The 21,448-nt window shown below is 45.8% G+C and overlaps 1 long non-coding RNA gene across 1 annotated transcript; it reads left to right on the forward strand.

The window, feature by feature from the left end:
- Window positions 1-2,854: 2,854 nt before the first annotated feature.
- Window positions 2,855-3,855, forward strand: LOC140429961 (uncharacterized). The gene is made up of 2 exons (XR_011949243.1): window positions 2,855-3,237; window positions 3,629-3,855. It is a non-coding gene; the product is annotated as an uncharacterized lncRNA (long non-coding RNA).
- The last annotated feature ends 17,593 nt before the right edge of the window (window positions 3,856-21,448 follow it).

Genomic DNA, 21,448 nt, shown 5'->3' on the forward strand with positions numbered 1-21,448 from the left:
AATATCTCCAATGTGTTTTGGTGTCGTATTTTGTTTTGTAATACTCCTGTGAAGCACCTTAGGATGTTTTATTTCTTTACTGTTGCTACACAATAATAATTGATTTGTGTTGTTGTTCATTATGAGAACCATAGTCTATCCCTGTTATTTTTGCAAACATGATGATTTTTCAATTTACTGAAATGTTATAATTTAGCATGAGATTGAAAAATGCAAGTCCTCCTTCCAAGGTGAAGGTGAAAAATAAACACATCTCCCACAGGAGAGTGTGAAGAAGGGGATATTGCTAATAATTCAAAGATCCATTGAACCTCATCACTGTCAAATGTAAAGGCCCTTCCTTCTTATTCCCTTTCTTTTATTTTGTCATGATCATTTTGATCCATGGATAATTACTGAACAGGAGGCCTCAGATTTTAACAACAGCAGCGAGAGAAATGGGGTAGGACCCGGTTTGATTGATTGGCTGGGGGCCAATGAATTGATCCAAAAAGCCGTACTCTGCCCGGTAGCAGGTGGAGATGAGATCCTATCCCAGTGGGATGATTTTCAGAGTCCCAAGGAACTCATGTTTGACTCTTGGAAGCACAGGGACAAGGACTCTCTCTTTCCTTTTTATTTTCACCAGAAAGTCTGTTGACTGCTGTATTTCTGGAACTGCAGATAACCTGAATGAATGAATCTTCAGGAAAACCATTACTGGCTGCAAACAAAAACCAAGATTCTCTTTCTCTCTCCAGAAAGGCTGTGAGTGCTGTATTTCTGAAATGAGAGGTCTGAATGAGTCGACAGTAAAGCCTCGGACAGAAAGTAGAGTTTGAAGAGGAATATAGTGCTGGAAACAACCATCTGAAACAAAGACTCTTTTCTCCGTGATTTTCATTTACCCATTCCATCCTCTCTACATTTGTCTGTCTTGTGTATGTGTGTAAGGGTGTGGATGGGGGGGTCAAGTTAAAGCAGGAAAATAGGAATTAGATAATAGTTAACCAGTTGCATTTGCATATTTCATTGCAGTTCTTGTTATTAATAAAAAGTAATTGTGTTTCCATTTACAAACCTGGGGCGGGATTCTCCGAACCCCCGCCGGGTCGCAGAATCGCTGGGGGGGGGGGCGACGTGAATCCCGCCCCCGCCAGCCGCCAAATTCTCCGGCACCAGAGATTCGGCGGGGGGGGGGGGGGGAATCGCGCCGCGCCAGTCGGTGGGCCCCCCCCCCGGCGATTCTCCGTCCCGCGATGTGCCGAAGTCCCGCTGCTGTCATGCCAGTATCGCCGGCGGGAATTAAACCACCTCTCTTACCGGCGGGACTGGCGGTGCGGGCGGGCTCCGTGGTCCTGGGTGGGGCGCGGGGCGATCTGCCCCCGGGGGGGGGGGCCCACGGTGGCCTGGCCGCGGGGGGTGCCCCCACGGTGGACTGGCCCGCGATCGAGGCCCACCGATCCGCAGGCGGGCCTGTGCCGTGGGGGCACTCTTTTCCCTCTGCCTCAGCCATAGCCTCCACCATGGCCAACATGGAAGTGACCCCCCCTGCGCATGCACGGGGATGACATCAGCAGTCGCTGACGCTCCCACGCATGCGCAGATTTCCGCTGGCCGCTGATGTCCCTTTGGCCCTGGCTGGCGTGGCGTCAAAGGCCTTTCCCGCTGGACGGCGGCGCACCAACCACTCCAGCGCGGGCCTCGCCCCTCAAGGTGAGGGCTTGGCCCCTAAAGTTGCGGAGAAATCCGCACCTTTGGGGCGGCCCAACGCCGCAGTGGTTCACACCACTCCATCCCACCGGGACCCCCCGCCCCGCCAGGTAGGGGAGAATCCCAGCCCTGGTGACTATAATTAATGGGCAGCCAAAGGTCAAAGACTGTGGGTATTTTTCTCAGAATTATTGGTTAATTGACTTGTGTTGTAACTCCAGGTCAAGTGGGGCTGGAATTGACCACACACTAGCCCAGACTGTCATAACACTAAGGACGAGACATTAAAATGCGAAGTGTTGGCTACTGAAACAATGGACGCCACAGACAGACCCACCCCAAATCCCTTAGAAATACACAATAGGTGAAGTATTTAAGGCAAGACTGCCAGCCACTGCAGAGAGATTGTAAGAAATTTTTCAACAGAGCTGGAACAAGTGTATTACCTGGTTTGGAAGACAACTTTACATCTACCAGTAAATGGAGATCTTGAAATAATCACAAGATGGTCTATATCTGACTGTTGGACTTCTTTAATTCTCATGTGTGTGTGTGTGTCTACATCTGTCCGTGTGTGTGTGGCGTCACATTTTTATTATTTTTGTCTCGGGTTTAGTAATTAATAAATTTGTGTTTCTTTGACTCAGGAAAATCTTGTTCGACTGATTCCTTACTATGCACAGCATAAATACATTTGGATTCACAAAAATACACATCCTCATGAAACTAACTGCGGAGGTTGAATAGAAGGGAACCAGATCATCCTTCTCACAGGTCAGAAATCTGTCAAAGAAACCCCTACAAAAATGTTTGAAAACAACAGGACAACAAATGAGAAACAAATGAGGATGCTTCTTAATGGAGGCAGGAAATGTTGACTTAATATTGCAACTAAAATTTAAGGATCAATTTTCTTCACTGCCACGAAGGCTGCTGTGTTGTTACATTTGCAACAAATGACTCACTTGAACCATGAACTATTTGAGCCATCCAGTAACTCCTCACTCCTCCCATGGGGGAAAAAAAAGAGGAATATTTCACATCAAATTTTATTTCTTCATCTGCTTACCCAATCAATAAAGCATATCATGCCACTCCTTGGACACAGATGTCAGTCGTGAACTTGCCAAGTGTCAGTTTATTTGAGAAGAAATTGCTGGAGAAGAACTTGTTCAAATCGGCCTACTGCTACTTTTCTTTGGTTTTTTTGTATTCTGATACTGTCAATTTTGCCTAATCTCCTCCCGAAGAAGCTTCTTGCAAAAGTGTTATCCTGAGGGTACCAGGCACCTCAATATCTCATCTAGTTTGCTATTATTCATGAAAGAACCTCAGCAGTGTGTTGAAAGGCTTTTGTGATCACATCGGCATTGTACATAAGCCCCAGACAGTTTTCTCCCAGTATCAGTATTTCCATAGCAGAGGTGAAATCCCGACAAACACCCTTCAGTAATATCACAGTGGAAACAGCCTGCGAATCTGAACTTATTTTGTTATCGCTCAGCATGCATGGTGTAAAGTGGTTACTGTTAGCTGTGTCTGGAGGTAAGCAGTTCTTCCAGAATAATAATATTGTGGATGGTGAAAGGGACAGGACCTCATGGAGCTGGAGGCGGCAAATGTTTTGAATCAAATTGAAAACTTTCAGTGATATGTGGTGTAACGTATGGAGTATATGAAATAGTGTTGATTTGAGTCACCTGTCTTTCCATTCTGCTGAATCTAAAATCAAGGCCGTTGTTAATTTAAGTTCTATTTGATAGAATGGAGAAAGTATTTTCCATGATTTATGCTCTGACTGCTGTTAATACATGATTGCACTTGATGCTGTGTCTTTGTTTATCATTTTTTTATTCAGGCATCATGTAAAAGAGCAATGTTTGATTATAAGAGTAATTAATATTGACTGATACATCATTGTTATCTGTTTGGACAGGCAGTAGAGGAAGTCAAAGGGAGAGTTAATAGAGGAGATTTGAAGAGAAGCTTTCCACTGGATGAAAAGTCAGAAACCTTTGGAATGCAATGGAAGACAAGTGACAAAGGAACCAAAGGGAAAAGGAGTTTTTAATTCTGCAGTAAGATGTAATGGTCTTGGATGCTCAGGCTGACAGGGTAATGGAAGCAGATTCCATAATAATAAACTTCACCTGATCAAATGTCTTATTTGGTTTGATATTAATTATTGTCCGATTATGCTTGTGATGCACTTTGGGATATTTTTAGTATGTTAAAGACACTCGCTAAATGCAGTTTGTTGCTGAGTGGTCTTTCAATTTCTGTTAATAGGATGACAATTGTTGATGGCTGAATATTTAATTAAACACAGGTGGCACGGTAGCACAGTTGCTGCCTCACAGCGCCAGGGACTTGAGTTCAATTTTGGCCTCGGATGACTGTCAGTTTGGAGTTTGCGCTTTCTCCCCGTGTCTGCGTGCGTTTCTTCCAGGTGCTGCGGTTTCCTTCTGCAGTCCAACGATGTGCAGTTAGGTGGATTTGACATGCTAAATGGTCCCTTAGTGTCCAAGGAAGTATAGGTTAGGTGGGGTTATGGGGATAGGTGGGGGAGAGGACCAAGGTAGGGTACTCTTTCAGAGGATCGCTGCAGATGCAATGGGCCGAATGGCTTCCTTCTGCTCTGCAGTATTTCCAATTATAACACAAGAAATAGTAGTTAATCTGTCCCATTGAGCCTGTTCTACCATTCGATGCGATCATGGCTGATGTCGGGTTTCAACTCCTCTTTTCTGCCCGTTCCCCATATCCCTGAGAGACTGAAAGTCTTTCTATCCCAGCATTAAATGTATTCAACAATGGAACGTCCACAATCCTCTGGGGTAGAGAATTCCAAAGATTCACAACCTTTTGGGCGACATTTTCCATTCACCACCCCCCCCCCCGTCCCCCCACCAACCCACGCAGCATGTTATTCAGCGGCACAGGAGGCTCGCTATTGGCTGCTGGCGGAATCTTCCAGTCCCGCTGATGACTTCAGAACTTTGTGTGGCTCATCCACCCCGCCACCGGGGAAGATCCCACCAGTGGGAAGAGCTGAAAAATCCTGCCGCTTGAGTGAAGTAATTTCCTCTCATTACTTTTTTAAAAAAGGAGTGATGAACCACTATTCCTTCAATCCAGCCAGAAAATTGCTTTATTTCCTGTGTTTTTGAGCTGTAGTGGGTGATTGGGTGAAATTATTCATATTTGAATTAGAAGGGTGTGATATTTTAAATCAATTAAAACTACAGACCTTAAAGAACTTCAAGGCACCCCATGAAGCTCCAATTACAATTTCTGTAGAGTAATGGGTTAACATCAGAAACATATATGATGCTGAGATAAATAATGATGTCAGGTTTCATGACTGTTGACCTCTTTATTTCTATGTGAACCACAAGCTGTTTCTTATATCGACCTAATGACCACACAACCAGTATATTAGTTCAAAAGACAGTTTATTAACAAGCACACTTGTTTCCGTATGCAACGATTCACACGGCTATGCACTAAACAAAACCTAATAACTAAGATGACCTTTACTTAACTTCGGGGTAGACCGGCTCTATGCAGGAGATAAGGCCTTTATCTGTGTCCATGTGGGTCGGTTGGAAGTCGTCAGGTTCGTCTCAGCTGGGCTCATCCTTCAGGTTGCGATCGCGGATCCTTGAACTTGGCTGGTTGATATGCTGCAATTGGTCACACACAGGCCGGTCGAAAAGTAGTTGATCACTCGTGCTCAGGGTTTCTTATCCTTCTTCTCTTTCACGTCCTTTTGGATGGTCCTAACTCCAGATCCAATGGATCGATAGGGTTTTGATTACCCTCATTGATCCTGGCCAATTAAGGGGCGGATGCCTCGGTGGCTGGGCGGATCCCAGCTGTCATTGTCCCAGGCACATAGGCCTTTCCAAATAAGGGGAAGTGGCGCCGGTTAGTCTGCTACTGTTGTGGTTTCTTGATTCGAATTCTATTGTCCTGGGGAAAATGATGATTGACTTTTAATGGGTGCAAGTTTTGGTCAGATCTGGCTTCCTTGCACAATACACAGAGGCTGTGCACTTGTCTGTGTCCAAGTTGACCACAATCCCCAAAGCCCTTTGCAGGTGGCCATTTTAGATGGCTACATGACTGAGAAGGGAGAGCGATCTGGAAGGAGCAGAAGCTCCAAGCTCATGTAGTGATCAAACCGCTTGCTGTAAATCAAGTGTAGTCCTTTTGAAGAACTATGGGCGACGCATAAGAGACACCCCCCCCAAGGCTACATTCAATCCCATTTCCTGCATTGCAGAGTTCTGCTCGTCAGTGCAGGAAGAGATCGGGACGCCATTTTTAAATGGCATCCCGATCTCTCGACCCCCCCCAACGCAACTCCCGGATCCCTCCAATATCTCAACTCAGGTATAAGGGGTCATCGGGCCCCCCCACACCCCACCTAAAAAGAGCAGGGTACCCCCGGGCCAAATCCCTGGTGTGGGCAAAATGCCACCCGGGCACTTGGCACTGCAAGCCTGACACCTTACCAGTGCCCCTGCCAGCCTGGCAGTGCCACCTGGCTGCTTACTGCAGTACTTTAATATGCAGATTAACCAGCTCTGTTAGACACTGTTAGATCCTTTTAGACCTTGCGAGACATGGCAGGCTGGGTAAATCTCACTGGATCGGCTGCATCGCCCCCGGTGTTGGGTGAGGTGCGCCCATTTGATTGGACCCATGACTTGCAAATTTTTAATGCAATTACCCACAGTTTAGCTTTCTAATATTAATTTCTTGTTGGAGATTTTTCATCATTAATACCAGAACAGGTTCTAAATCAGCGCATGATGTAAGAAAGGGCTGTTCGAGATCTATGAAATATGTCAATTTAAAGCTGTATTTTGGGGAGATTATGATCTCAGGCTACCATCAGCTGGCCTAAACATATATCAGACTGAAGTTATGTTGTAGACAGAATCAGTCTGACTGACACTAAAGCTTCATGATGCTGGAGTCCTGCACGTGCTTTGTGCTAACCCATTTGTTTTTCTTTTTTTTTTAGGAGGGCAGAAATAAGTGAAAATGCATATTTATTCTATTCCAACATTTCTTCGTAAGTTTTTCAAGTGTTTAGAAATTTTTTGGACCACATGGATACTTGAAATGTGGCTTCAGAAAGGTTATTGTGCAGGTTTAGAGGGGTGCAGGAAGTATCCAATGTCATTTGGCTTGAATGTCATGTGGGAAAATGACACTTTAGTTCTGCCATTTGCACAGCCACAACATTGATACAAACTGCCAGGATAAGCACTTTAAATGCAAAGCCCAGTCACAACATATTGGCCCTGTATGTGCTGCCAGGTTTATGCAAGAATGCATCAAACATTGCCTCATCTGCAGAATGAACCTGACAGCATGAATAATCCCACTCGATCCACACAGACTGATTGGGCAGCTGTCAAAATGTTGGCCATTAGATTTTGGTGTACATGGCTGAGATGATATCAGCATAGTGTAAACAGCTTAGATTTACGGGAGCTCCTGTTCTGCATTGTGATGTGGGTCTGGTGGTGAATCAGAATAATAGCTTGCATGCTCTTCATGTACATTAAGATTTAGGGGTGCTTTGCAGATGGGCTTCGACGGGATGTGGTTAGATCACATTAGTAGCTGTGAATTGGAGGTGGGGGAGGAGCTATGAAAGCACAGTTGAGAAGAGTCTTAAAAAGCAGCAGCTTAAAGGTGGAAATTTTGGGGTCAGCAATGCGGATTGAAATAGAAGTTAGTGGAGAGAAAGCATGCGATGTGAGGAGTCAGGAAATCGGAGAAGCAGATACTACAGGCAAAATTCTCTGCCTTGCGACGTCGCAAATGCGAACCGCGATTGGACGGAGCATCGGGCGTCCAGCCAAAATCGAGGTCCGCACCCGCTGCCAATTCAGGCACCATGTTCTGGCCCCTCACTGGTGGCGATAACGAGTTTGCACCCCATCCCGGCGGCAGCATGCAAAACCGGCATTTGCCTGCATTCAAATGTGATCAGCAGGTTGGACACAGTATGCTCTGCCCTTCCACAATGCTCTCCTTTTCTCAGGCAGAAATCTCGCAGGCATAAATTACTACAAGTACTGATAAACGTGGACAGAGTGCCATGGCTGCAGAGGGGGAGTGGTAGGCTAAAAACACTGCAAAATTGTTAAAAGCTGCCAAGGTTGCTGTGGGATGCCTCCCCAGGCCAGGGCAGAAGAAGGTAGTGGCTTGGTTCCAAGTCCGTGGACTTGTGTTGTCTTCCTCGGGATCGGGGTTGCCTGTCTCAGACTGCTATTGCTACAGTCTGTCTTTAACACTTTGATGCTACCTATAGGCTCCTGACCACTCACACTGCTGAGTACTGCCTGTGTCCCTTAAATGCTCAGAAGGCCTCTTGTCATCTGGGAGCCCATCCAGGCCACCCGTCCGGAAACCCTCATACCCCAGCTGGCTGAAACATATATCAGACAGGACTTATGCTGTAGACAGAATTAGTCTGACTGACACTAAAGCTTCATGATGCTGGAATCCATCAATGGCCAAGCTCAATCAGGAGCCTACCAGGTGTTGGCACTTCTCAGAAGCACTGCCCTATTTCAGAGGAAGAAAGGGATTAGCAGAGCTCACTCCAAGAAGAGGACATCTGCACCGCAGCCTTTGCATCCCTCACTGGCTCTCTGCTCCTCTCAGGGCAGAGGCCTCACTAATGACCCCCACCCCTCTGGATCACCAGCCGTCTCCCCCTGGTGAGACTGGCAGTGCTGACTGCTTCTGCCACCAGCTCTCAGGCAGTGTTCAGGAGGGCAAGCTTGGGTTTGAGTCCAACGCTCGGGAAGAGGGTGTCCCTCTGCTCCTCACAGGCATGGAGCTGTAGGTCCACTTCGGACTGCTCACCTCGGGGAGGCAGGTCTTCTCTGAGCCACCTTGGTGGCTGAAGTGAGTGTGTGGTAAGTGGAGACCTTAAAAATAGCTCCAGCTGCCATTTGGTGCTAATTCCGGCCCCAGCAATTAGAACACCAGCTGGGCAGGGAATTGCTCGGAATTCATGCCAGCAGAGTGCTGGCACATTAACGTGTCCTGAAATGGTCCCCGAACAGTACCCCCAATGGGAACACGAACCACACGCAATTCAGTCCCAGTGTCAAGCTCCTAAATCTGATTGGCCTATGTAACAGAGAATTTCCCCCTATGTTTGCCAATGTCTCAATGAGAGCAATCAGTGAGGCATAATGATGTAAGGTTATTGGGAGATTTAGTATTGAGGGTAAGATCAAAAATCACAAACAAAATTATACTATGTCATTTATGACTTTGATCATCCCAGTGTTGTTGTGGTTTATCTGACTGGGACCAGGATTTTATGGCCATTTCTGCCTGGTGGGATATTACCGTCCCACCAAACGGGAATTGTAATGGCCTGCCGCATACACCGGCAGAGGCACACCGTGCCAGGGCTGCAAAATTCGGGCCCTGGCATACAAAAGAGAATTTTCTCCAAACAAAGGGTCATTCTCGTGCAGTTAGCAGCCTGAGCTCAGAATCTCACAGTTTGATTCAAGGACCATGCAGGCCTTTCTGAAGTAAATGTATAGTGCAATCTCAACTTCCAAATTCAAGAGGCTCTCTAAAACACCAATGTCGTCCAATTGCTCTTCCCCTAAACAGACACGACCCTGTCCAGGTACAATACCTACATGCAATATAACCTCAATTAAAACATTTTTTGGAGTTTTTAGATCAAAAATAATGCAGCCAGTCACAATCAGTGAAGAATCGAGCATGAATATAAAATGGAGAACTCACAGCTATATTTTATAAGAATGTGGGAACTCTAGCTCTGTGAGTTCACTACAAACCCCTCTCTCTGTGAGATCACCATGGTGATTAACTGAACTCAGCAATATTTCTGTTCGAGCAAAACCAAGCATGAGACAAGTGCAAGGCAGGAAGAGACAGAGAACTCTGACATGATTCACTGAAGTAGGATTTTTAAAAAATTCATCTGTAATTTCTTGCAAGTCAAATTATTTGGCACAACAAACTATGTAAATTGCATAGTTGTACATTTGGGTGAAATTCTCCCATTTCAGGCACTTTGCCATATTATGATCCTTGGTCAGTTGTTAGTAGGGTCCAGTTAGGGACTAGTAATGTTTTGCCGAAAGTCTATAAAAAGTTTGACATTTAAGAACTTACTAAGTGAATAAAGCCATAAGATTTAATGGGTTTTGGACAAAAAAGATTAACTTTACTTTATAAAGGTCGGAAAGATAAAATAATTTACAATATTTACAATGGACTATAACATTTAGGATAAGTATGAGGTGTGAATTAACAGGCAGATGTGACCAGGGTAGTTTCCATGAATTTCCCAACAATCTATCCAGGCCTCTGTAACACTGTAAATCAACTAATCTCACTGAACCTTCGTCTTTCTCACATGAGTTTCTAAACTTCACCTTGGAAGATCACGGGCGAAATTCTACCCCAACGGCGCGATGTCTGCCGATTGGCGGCAGAAACGGCGCCAATCAGACGGGCATCGCGCTGCCCCAAAGGTGCGGAATGCTCCGCATCTTTGGGGGCCGAGCCCCAACATTGAGGGGCTAGGCCGACGGCGGAGGAATTTCCACCCCGCCAGCTGGCGGAAATGGCGTTTGTTGCCCCGCCAGCTGGCGCGGAAATGACATTCGGGGCGGCGCATGCGCGGGAGCGTCAGCGGCCGCTGACAGTTTCCTGCGCATGCGCAGTGGGGAGTGTCTCTTCAGCCTCCGCCATGGTGGAGACCGTGGCGGAGGCGGAAGGGAAAGAGTGCCCCCACGATCGCAGGCCAGGCCACCGTGGGGGCACCCCCTGGGGTCAGATCGCCCCGCGCACCCCCCAGGACCCCGGAGCCCGCCCGCGCCGCCTTGTCCCGCCGGTAAATACCTACTTTAATTTACTCCGGCGGGACAGGCAATTTATTGGCGGGATTTCGGCCCATCCGGGCCGGAGAATCGAGCGGGGGGGCCCGCCAACCGCCCCCGCCCAATCTCCGGTACGGGGACTTCGGCGGGCGGCGGGGGCGGGATTCACGGCGGCCAACGGCCAATGACGCCCCACATCTTTAAATTCTCTCTAAATGTCACTCCAACTCAAACAGCTTCAACGATGGCCCATCTTGCAGGGTTTCAATCTCGTCTTTCAAGATTCCATTCTCCTGGATTCCCAATGCACTAAAATACCAATTCACAAGCACAATTTCAGCTCTTTTGTTATGCCAGCAAGAGCTTTGCTGCTCCAAAGGGGTGCCGTTGCCCGAACAGCCTGCAGGAGAGTCACCAGCTGTCAGCTGCCTTCTTGAATTTTCAGGGCTTCTCCACAGCCCTCTTTAATTATCAGTCTCAGACAGCATCATCAATGCACCACCTCCAAGATTTCAATCTCATATTCCAAGATTCCATTCTCCTGGATTCGTGAGCATACTCCAAAGCACCAAATTACAGAAACTTCAGATCTTCGGCCGTGTAAAACAGAACGCTACTGCCCCAAAAGTCCACTTCACTTAAAGTCGGTTCCCTGCAACCCTTTCTCTAATTTGAAGATCGTTTCTCAGCGCTCTGTTTAAATTGAACTTTAATGGCAACCTCTTCCTATCCCTTCTCCCTTATCCCTTACCTGGACATTTCTTGGGATCTCTCCCTGTACCCTCTCTGAACCTGGTGCTCCTCATCTAGTTACCTGACCTGGGTTTTCACACCCTTCCTCTTCTTCACAGTTCATTGGGCCAACCATCAACCTAAACAACATAAAAGATGTAGAACTGCATATTTGCAGCCTGTCACTGGCCTGCACATGTTTGCGAAGCCCAAAGACTGTTGTGACTTGAAATTCCCAATCTCTGTTCCCAATGAGCAAGTAATATTTGGCTTCCAAACAGCCCTAATAGGGTATTGGAAACCATGGCTATCCATTGGATTCTCCAAATGTTCAAACTTCTGTGGGAACTGCCCAAGACGTCTCACCTTCCGATCGGTAATTCCTCTGCTTTCCGGTCCCTCCATGAATGTCTCGGCGACTTCAGACTGTACTTACTTGAATAATCACTCTGGAAATGTTAGACTGATTAAAACCAAGGGCTGGATTCTCCGTTTGCCAATGCCAAAATCCAGGAGGGAGGGGCCAGGTTGCGGGTGTGTGGGCAAGGGCGGGGTTAGTGCCATGGGCACAGCACTGCCTACTTACCCTAGCCGTCCTGAGGAGGTTGTGCAGTTTCTTCCTGCACTGGATGCCAGACTGGACGATGTTGCACACTGCGCTGACCGCCTCTGCCACCCGCGCCTAGGCACAGTGAACGTGCGCGACTGTGCCCTTCTTCCCGGGCCAGGGTACAGAGTCATCCGCTTCTCCTCCACAGCGCCCAGGAGAGTGTCCAGCTCAGTGTCCCTGAGCCGTGGCGCTGCTCTCCTTCCAGCCATCTTGTTGACTGGGACGGTGTGTGTGGAGGGAAGGATCGTTTCAGTGCAGCTACGGCGTGTGAGTCTCATGTGCGCCAATCACGGACCTGCCAAATATAGCACCGTTTCACTTGGACGCGGTTACGTTCCAAGTGGCGATGGTGCTAGCCCATATAGTGTTGCCGAATCGGTGCAGCTGTTGCACTGTTCTGGCTGTCATAAATCACCACTGTTTCCACGCTGGTGTCAGCACCTAGTCTCAAAATCAGAGAATCCAGCCCCGAGTCTAACTCCCGAGTAACTCCAGAAGTGACCGCCCCCCCCCCAATCACTAACATCGCAATGTTAAATATGCTCAGTACACACAATTCTTATCAAGACAACGGTATGAATGAAGTTAGCACTGCTTGTGTCATCACCTTGCTCGGTACAGATGTCCATGAACTGCAGATGTGCCTGGATCGTCTTCATCCAGAACTCCAACGGTGAAGTGATGAGGCTATGCATTGTTGCTATGATCAGAAACTTTGTAACTGCATGGTTACCCACATCACATGGCCACGGCACTTAGACAACAATGGTGATTGGAGGCCTCCTATAATGGATAGCCCTTCGCCACTATTTGCAGTACATTCTTCAATTGGATGCTATTAGCTTCTGAGTGGTCCTGAAATCTTAGTTGCAGAAATTGCTGAGCAGTCAAAAAGTCCCAGCAATGAGCAACAGCAGAGCAGCTCAATAACTGGGAATGGGAGTGACCAACAAAGCCAAAAAGGGGTGGCGGAGGAGAGGATCCTACACGATGGGAAATAAAAACCAATACAAACATAAAGAAAAGGAAAAGAAAAATACTGCAGATCCTGGCAATCTCAAAGCAAGCCAAGGAATTCTGGAAGTAATCAGGTCAAGGCAGCAAGACAAGTAAGATTCATGTTTCAAGTTGATGGATAAAATTATATTCCTGATGAAAATTTGAGACTGATGAACAATTTCATTAAACTTCATCAAAATATAAGGATCATGAATTAATAGAAACTCTGTGGATTTATGTACCATATCCATTCATCACAGTGGCATCATCTTATTAGCACAAACATTTTTTATTTTAAAAATATATGCTATACTCTACAGGGGGAATTTCTTGCTCTCCCTGCCAGCTGGATCTCCATGTGGAGATGGTACACTTTGCCAACAGCGTGTGTCAGTGGGAGGAAGTGAATGGATGGGGTGCCAACCAAGTGGTTTACTTTGCTCTCGATGGTGTTGAGCTTCTTGAATGTTTTTGGCGCTTCAGGCACATGTAGAGTATTCCATCACACTCCTGACTTGTGCTATTTTGATGACGGAGAGGCTTTGAGGAGTCAGAAGATGAGACACTCACCACAGAATGCCCAGCCTCTGACATTTCCTTGTAGCCTCAGCATATATGTGGCTGCGCCAGTTGAGTTTCTCGTCAGTGGTGACCCCACCTCCCCCTGAATGTTGATGGAACATTACTGAAGGTATTGTGGTTGAATGTGGAGGGAAGGTAATTAGACTCTCGCTTGTTGGAGAAGGCCCTGTCACTTGACTACAATGTCACATGCTACTTATCAGCCCAAGCCTGAGAGTTATGCAGATCTTTCTGCCTGCAAGCCCAGGCTGCTTCATTATCCGAGGAGTTGCAGATAGAATAGAACACTGGGTCTGTCTTTATTATGCACATCATTCTGTGTCGTAGCTTCACCAGAGTGGCACCTTATTTTCAAATGTGCCTCGTGCCGTTCCTGATAGTCTCTTAATAATAATAATCGCTTATTGTCACAAGTAGGCTTCAATGAAGTTACTGTGAAACGCCCCTAGTCGCCACATTCCGCCACCTGTTCGGGGAGGCTGGCACGGGAATTGAACCCGCGCTGCTGCCTTGTTCTGCATTACAAGCCAGCTGTTTAGCCCACTGTGCTAAACCAGCCCTTTTACACTCTTTATTGAATGAGAGTTGATCCCCTCGTGTGACGGCAATAGTAATGATGAGGGTTAAGCTAGGCCTTGTAGTCACAGATTATGGTGGAATCAATTTCTGCCACAAATTTTAAATAAAGAGCAGACTTTGTATTTACAATAACATATTGTAAGCCACTGGTCTTGTTCCAAGCAGCAGAAGAAATTAGTTTACATCCCCTTTTGACTTGAACTTGCATTCTAAATGTTGCTTTTCTGTTCCATTAATGCCAGTGTTCAGGGCACTGTCAAAGCAGCATTCTGACTCATCTATCCAGAATGCAAAAGGACAGGTCAATTGATCATGCTGACTGTCACCTCACTATCATCCAGAGACAAGCCTTACACAAAAATGATAATGGTTGTTTTTAAAAATAAAATTCAATTCAGGAGCAATTTAGCGTGGCCAATCCACCTAACCCTGCACATCATTGGATTGTAGGGTGAGACCCACCCAGATACGGGGAGAATGTGCAAATTCCGCACGGACAGTCACCGGAATCGTACCCATGTCCTCGGCGCCATGACGCAGCAGTGCTAACCACTACACCACCATGGATAATAGTTTGTTGTAGCCATCTAAGGTAACATCAAATTTATTGCAACGCAGAGGGAGGGAGGGGAGGTGGAATGGGCTAGACAGATGACAAAAGATAAGGGGATTCATGATAAAACAGTGAACAAAAGCGATCACAGAATTGTTGTGGCATAGAAGGAGGCCATTTGGCCCATTGTTCCTGCACTGGCTTGCCAAAATGAGCAGACAGATCCCCAAGGTCCGATGACCTATATCCGAGGGACTGAAAGGAAATGGCAGTGGAGATAGTGCATCCATTGGTTATAATATTCCAAAATTCCCTGTACATGGGAAAGATTCCAATGGATTGGAAAAATGCTGGATTCAAAAAGGGAGGGAGGTAGAAAGTAGGAATCTATAGACCAGTTAGTTTAACTTCTGTCATTCGGAAATTGCTGGAAGCAATTATCAAGGAAGTAATAACAGGACATTCAGAAAGCCAAAGTGGAATCCATCAGAATCAGCATGGTTTTATGAAGGGTAAATTGTGTTTGACTAATTTCCTAGAGTTCTTCGAAGGTGTAACAAGTGGATAATGGGGATCCTGCTGATGCAGTATATCTAGACATGAAAAGAAAATGAGAATGAAATGAAAATCACTTATTGCCACAAGTAGGCTTCAAATGAAGTTACTGTGAAAAGCCCCTAGTCGCCACATTCCGGCGCCTGTTCAGGGAGGCTGGTACGGGAATTGAACCGTGCTGCTGGCCTGCTTTGGTCTGCTTTCAAAGCCAGCTCTTTAGCCCTGTGCTAAACCAGCCATTGGCACTGGCGTTGTTGGCACGGCGGTGGTCGGGGACCACACTACGCAGCCTGCCCGCCGATTCTCGGCCCGGGATGGGCCGAGCGGCCGTCGTAAAAAAGCCAAGTACCACCGCCGCCGTCCACACCTGCTCTCAGCCAGCGGGAACTCGGTGTGGAAGGGTTGGGGGGCGGTCTGTGTGGTGGGGGGGGGGAAGGGGATCGGTGCCCACCGATCGGCGGGCTGGCCTCTCTGGCTGGGGGCCTCCTTTCTTCCGCGCCGGCCCCTGTAGTCCTGCGCCATGTTGCGTTGGGACCGGCAGGTTGAAGGAAGCCACTGCGCATGCATGAGTTGGCGCCGGTGCCACTGCGCATGCGCGGATCCCGCGGCACCCAGTTGACGCCGGGATCAGCAGCTGGAGTGGCGTGAACTGCTCCAGGGCTGTGCTGGCCCCCTATAGGGGCCAGAATTGCTGATCCTGAGGCCGTGTTGACGCCGTTTCCGTTGGCGTCAAAACATAACCTCAGGATCACAGAATCCCGCCGGTTATTCTGCAGCAACCTCCAACTCCAATAATATTTTACGAGTATTATTGCCTGCCTCTATTTCAACAGACACAGTTTAATTGTATTTTTGAAATCTGTTCCTTGTACCTTTTGCTTCATGCTCAAGCACAGATACATGAGGTTGGAGCTCCAATTAGACGAGTGGGTCCTACTAGCTTTATGTGTTATCTTCAGTCATGTTGAAAATGATGACTTGCCTGAAAGAGACCTCCTTACAGCACAGAGGTGACTTCCCATTATGTTACCATACATTAGAGAACAGAAGTACAGCAATCAACAAGACCGAATAAGAAGGGGGCAGATTGCAATACAACTGCAAGTTAGTTATTAGCATAATTCACAAGGAATTTGGACACTAGTTGAGTATTTAACAAGTAAGGCTGCTAAATTTATCAATTATCTATAATAACACTGCACCTGATGTGACTTTTTATTCAGACCTCATTCATCACCCAAATTAAACCAAGTTGAGACAAATATGGAGCACCCTCCGTGTCACATTCAAGAAGTGCGTCTTCTATTTATGCAAATTAAGCACCAATTACAGTCTAATTGTTCAAATCAGACCTGGTTAAACAGTGATGAACGCGTAGCTATTATGGTTAAAAACAAAAGTTGCAGTTTGAATCAAACTTGCGCTGAGCTGAGAAATTCGATACATCCAAAATGACAAATGCTTGCACAACAGTCCATTTATCTCGAATTCAAAAACCAGAACAAACCAAACATATTTTAAACAAATAATACTTGACTTTGAAAATTTAGTGCTCATCTCCAAGGCAAAGGAAAGCTGCAGATTAACCACATTGAGTGAAGAAAACAACAACAACCACCATCAAATAATTGGGAAAATAAACAAATAACCACAGAGAACTACAGATGCTCAGGAATTTATTTAAGATGAAAAGATCTGGGTGATAGGCAAGAAAGGGCATTGAGGTTGAAGATGAGCCACGATCTTACAGAGTGGCAGAGCAAATTTCAGGGGCTGTATGGTCGACGCCTGTTCCTATTTCTTATGTTCAAGCTTGCATCAGAATTTTCTGTTGAGGTTTGGTTATAGGAACTCAATACAATGGCAGCAAATGGAAAGTGCTTTGGATCTTTTCAATTCTGAATAGAATAATACGAAGTCTCACCCCAGTCCAACGCCGGCATCCCCACATCATGAATAGAATAATGACAATGAATGGGAAGTATTTTTTTTCAGTTTTAAAATGATGGGAATATATATGAAGTGATTTGGTGCTTTGGAAATCAATGCATAGTTCAGAATTATTCTTGTATCAGATACCATTTTCTTCAAATACCTAATGTAACACTTGGGTCCTAATTTAATCTGCATTGTGGAATTTGTATATAAAGATATATTTGAACACCCTTGTATGAAATCTATCATTTTTCAGTGTACAAAAGTATAAGTACACTTTGAAAGCCAGTTCAGGTGTGAATTCCACAGCAGCTGTACGACATGTTTTAAAACGTGATGCTATCATTTAACGGATGACAGGGGAATGAAGAGAGACAGACTTGGGCCTGAATTTTAGGGCAGGTGAAGGAACTTTCTATCTGAGTGAAAATGCAAGCAGTGGTCCGGATCTGGAAGCCCTGCCAATAAATGTGGTGTCTGCCATATTCATGGGGTTGGGGGTGATGTGTTGGTTGTTGGGGGTGATAAATGGGGGGGGGGGCTGGGTCATAAATTGCACATCCATGTTTCTCGGAGGCAGTTGCCTCCGCTCGTGTGACTTTGGTGAGGTAGGTACCTGTAACCTAAAGTGTGCAGATTAAACCTGTTAGATGCAGGTCTGAACCTTGCGGATTCACTTGGATAGCCAGGGTGTCGTTTTGGAGAGACAGGGTATCCTTTTGGATATGGTCCCAGGACATCTTTGGGAAAAGTAAGGTGTCCTTTGACAGAGGTAAGGCACCTTTTGGAGGAGGTCAGGTGCCTTTTGGGGTTGTTAAAATAAGACATGATTGTGTATGCAAAGTTCATAAACTCGTTAGAACTGTCAAACTGTCTGATAACTCTTAAGGCAGCTAAGGAGATGTCAAAGCTGTTAAAGAATGATAAAAGTTGTCAAGAAATCATTACGTTATCAAGGAATTGTAAAAGCAGTCAAAGAACGAAACCTTAAATCTGTCAGGGAACTTCAAAACTATCAAGGACCTATCAAGCTGTCAAAGAACTGTCAAGCTGTAACACAATTTATAAATTCATTAGAACTGACATGTTATCAAGTTATTTAACTCTGCTGGGCTTTATGTGGAGATAAAATCAGTACCTGTTATAGCACTCTTTTGACATAAGCCTAAAGATTATCATTCCAGGATTTGTGCTGCATGACTGATTTTACAACCTAACAGTATCAGAATAGGATGACTGTTAATTGAGCAGTTTGATTGACAGCTCTATGTGGTAATAGAATAGAAACATTTGTTTTCATCAGTGATTATGAAGTTAAGTGAAATATTTGCTTTCATAAGAGGTTGGTTGAAGGAACTTCAATATGTTGTTTATTTAAAAACAAATGCAGGTACTTTTTAAAAAAACATAGTAGCACCATCAAAAGGCAAATAACTCTTTTTGATGAGGGGGCCATAGTAATAATAATAGCCTAATCTTTATTATTGTCACACATAGGCTCATATTAACACTGCAATGAAGTTACTGTGAAAAGCCTCTAGTCGCCACACTCCGGCGCCTGTTTGGGTACACAGAGGGAGAATTCAGAATGTCCAATTCCCCTAACAAGCACGTCTTTCGGGACTTGTGGGAGGAAACCGGAACACCCGGAGGAAACCCAGACAGACACGGGGAGAATGTGCAGATTCCGCATAGGCAGTGGCCCAAGCAGGGAATCGAACCTGGAACCCTGGCATTGTGAAGCAGCAGTGCTATCCATTGTGCTACCATGCCACACATGGGGGAGTGGGAGAGGGGCATTGTATCGCACGGAATGGCACAGAGGATTTGAGTAGCCATGGGTGGTGGGTAGAGGGGCAAAAAGTGGGATGGAGGATGTGATAGGCCTGGGGTGGATAGTGGGCATGAATTAGAATAGGAGCATGGGGAGTGGGTAGGACTGGGGGGTGAGGACTGGAGGGCTCCAATTAAACGTGTTCCAATCATGTTTTTAGTAACTTCACCAAAATATTCGCACAGGGGCAGGCTTTTAGCCCAGCTCTTCTCCACACCCAGTAGCCTCCGTACTCATTATAATCCAGCTGGCCCAGTCAGAATGAAAATCCAACCTTCTGGGCTTTTTTTCCCCCAGGTCAGATTGGTAGTTACCAAGAGTCAGGTACTGTACCATTACTGTGCTCCTGATCTGGGACAGAAAATCTGTGCCTTGCAATTATATAGCACCTCTTCATGACCACAGGATGCCCCCAAGAACTTTATAATCAATGACATAGTGTAATTACTATTTTACTGTCGGGAACATGCAAACAGCATGAACTCAGCAAGTTCCCATAAACAGCAATGTGATAATGATCAGATGATCTGTTGTGGTGTTGATTGAGTAATAAACATTGGCCAGGAGATTTCAAAATGGGATTACAAAATACATTTTAAACTACAATGGTTTCATTAACATATAAATTCCCTTTAATAACACTATTTAACAGTGATCAAATGCATATACTCTGCTACCCAAGGTAGTGTCTGTTGATTTCTCCTGAAAATCCCCCAGGTGACTGTTACGTGAAACACGCTTTAAATCCGCTCTCATAATAATGCTTTCCCCTGGCAGTTTGCATTCTGACATCCAGTCCAGGTTTTACAAGCAACACTTTTAATCAAAGCTTCCGCTCCACTTTTAACAGTAATACCGGTCCAGGGTTTACACCAACTCCTTTAGGATATCTTTGTTTTGACTGCTGTACAAAGTGTTCACAATTGGTTTAACTCTCATTTCCCAGACTCGGAAAATGGCATCAATTTTTTAATTTACTTCTGAAATCTGCTATTCCACTTTTAATTTGGTTATTACAATTGTCTCTTTAATTATCCAGATCAGGAGCACAATAATGGCACAGTACCTGACTCTGCCAATCTGACCTGGGGAAAAAAAAGCCCAGAACGTTGGATTTTCATTCCGACTGGGCCAGCTGGATTAGAATGAGTACGGAGGCTACTGGGTGTGGAGAAGAGAGCTGGGCTAAAAGCCTGCCCCTGTGCGAGTACTCTGGTGAAGTTACTAACCAGATGGAGTTCAACCTTGATAAATGTGAAGTGATTCATTTTGGAAGTTCAAATTTGAATGCTGAATACAGGATTAAAGGCAGGATTCTTGGAAGTGTGGAGGAACAGAGGGATCTTGGGGTCCACGTACATAGATCCCTCAAAGTTGCCACCCAGGTTGATAGGGTTGTTAAGAAGGCATATGGTGTGTTGGCTTTCATTAACAGGGGGATTGAGTTCAAGAGCAGCGAGGTTTTGCTGCAGCTTTATAAAACTCCACTTTGACCACACTTGGAATATTGTGTCCAGTTCTGGTCGCCTCATTATAGGAAGGATGTGGATGCTTTGGAGAGGGTACAGAGGAGATTTACCAGGATGCTGCATGGACTGGAGGGCATGTCTTATGAAGAAAGGTTGAGGGAGCTAAGGCTTTTCTCATTGGAGCGAAGAAGGCAGAGAGGTGACTTGATAGATGTGTACAAGGTGATGAGAGGCATGGATAGAGTGGATAGGCAGAGACTTTTCCCCAGGGTGGAAATGGCTGTCACGAGGAGACATAATTTAAAGGTGATTGAAGGAAGGTATAGGGGAGATGTCAGAGGTAGGTTCTTTACACAGAGAGTGGTGGGTGTGTGGAATGCACTGCCAGCAGAGGTGGTGGAGTCAGAGTCATTAGGGACATTTAAGCAACTCTTAGACAGACACATGGACAGTAGTAAATTGAAGGGGTGTAGGTTAGGTTGATCTTAGATTAGGATAAATAGTCGGCACATCGTGGGCTGAAGGGCCTGTACTGTTCTATGTTCTTATTCAGAATACTTTTTATACTCTTCATTGAATTAAGAACATAGAACATACAGTGCAGAAGTAGGCCATTCGGCCCATCGAGTCTACACTGACCCACTTAAGCCCTCATTTCCACCCTATCCCCGTAACCCAATAACCCCTCCTAACCTTTTCGGACACGAAGGGAAATTTAGCATGGCCAATCCACCTAATCTGCACGTCTTTGGACTGTGTGAGGAAACCGGAGCACCCGGAGGAAACTCATGTAGACACGGGGTGAAAGTACAGACTCCGCACAGCCAGTGACCCAGCGGGGAATCGAACCTGGGACCCTGGCGCTGTGAAGCCAAAGTGCTAGCCACTTGTGCTACCGTATCTTCTGATAAATACCTTGGTTCTGTTCCCTTAACTCCAATCATTATAGGCATTCTTTCTGTCCCAATTCCCTGGTTGTTCCTTAGGACACTTACATCT

This window comes from Scyliorhinus torazame, chromosome 1 (assembly GCF_047496885.1).
Source record: "Scyliorhinus torazame isolate Kashiwa2021f chromosome 1, sScyTor2.1, whole genome shotgun sequence".
NCBI classification, from domain to species: domain Eukaryota; kingdom Metazoa; phylum Chordata; class Chondrichthyes; order Carcharhiniformes; family Scyliorhinidae; genus Scyliorhinus; species Scyliorhinus torazame.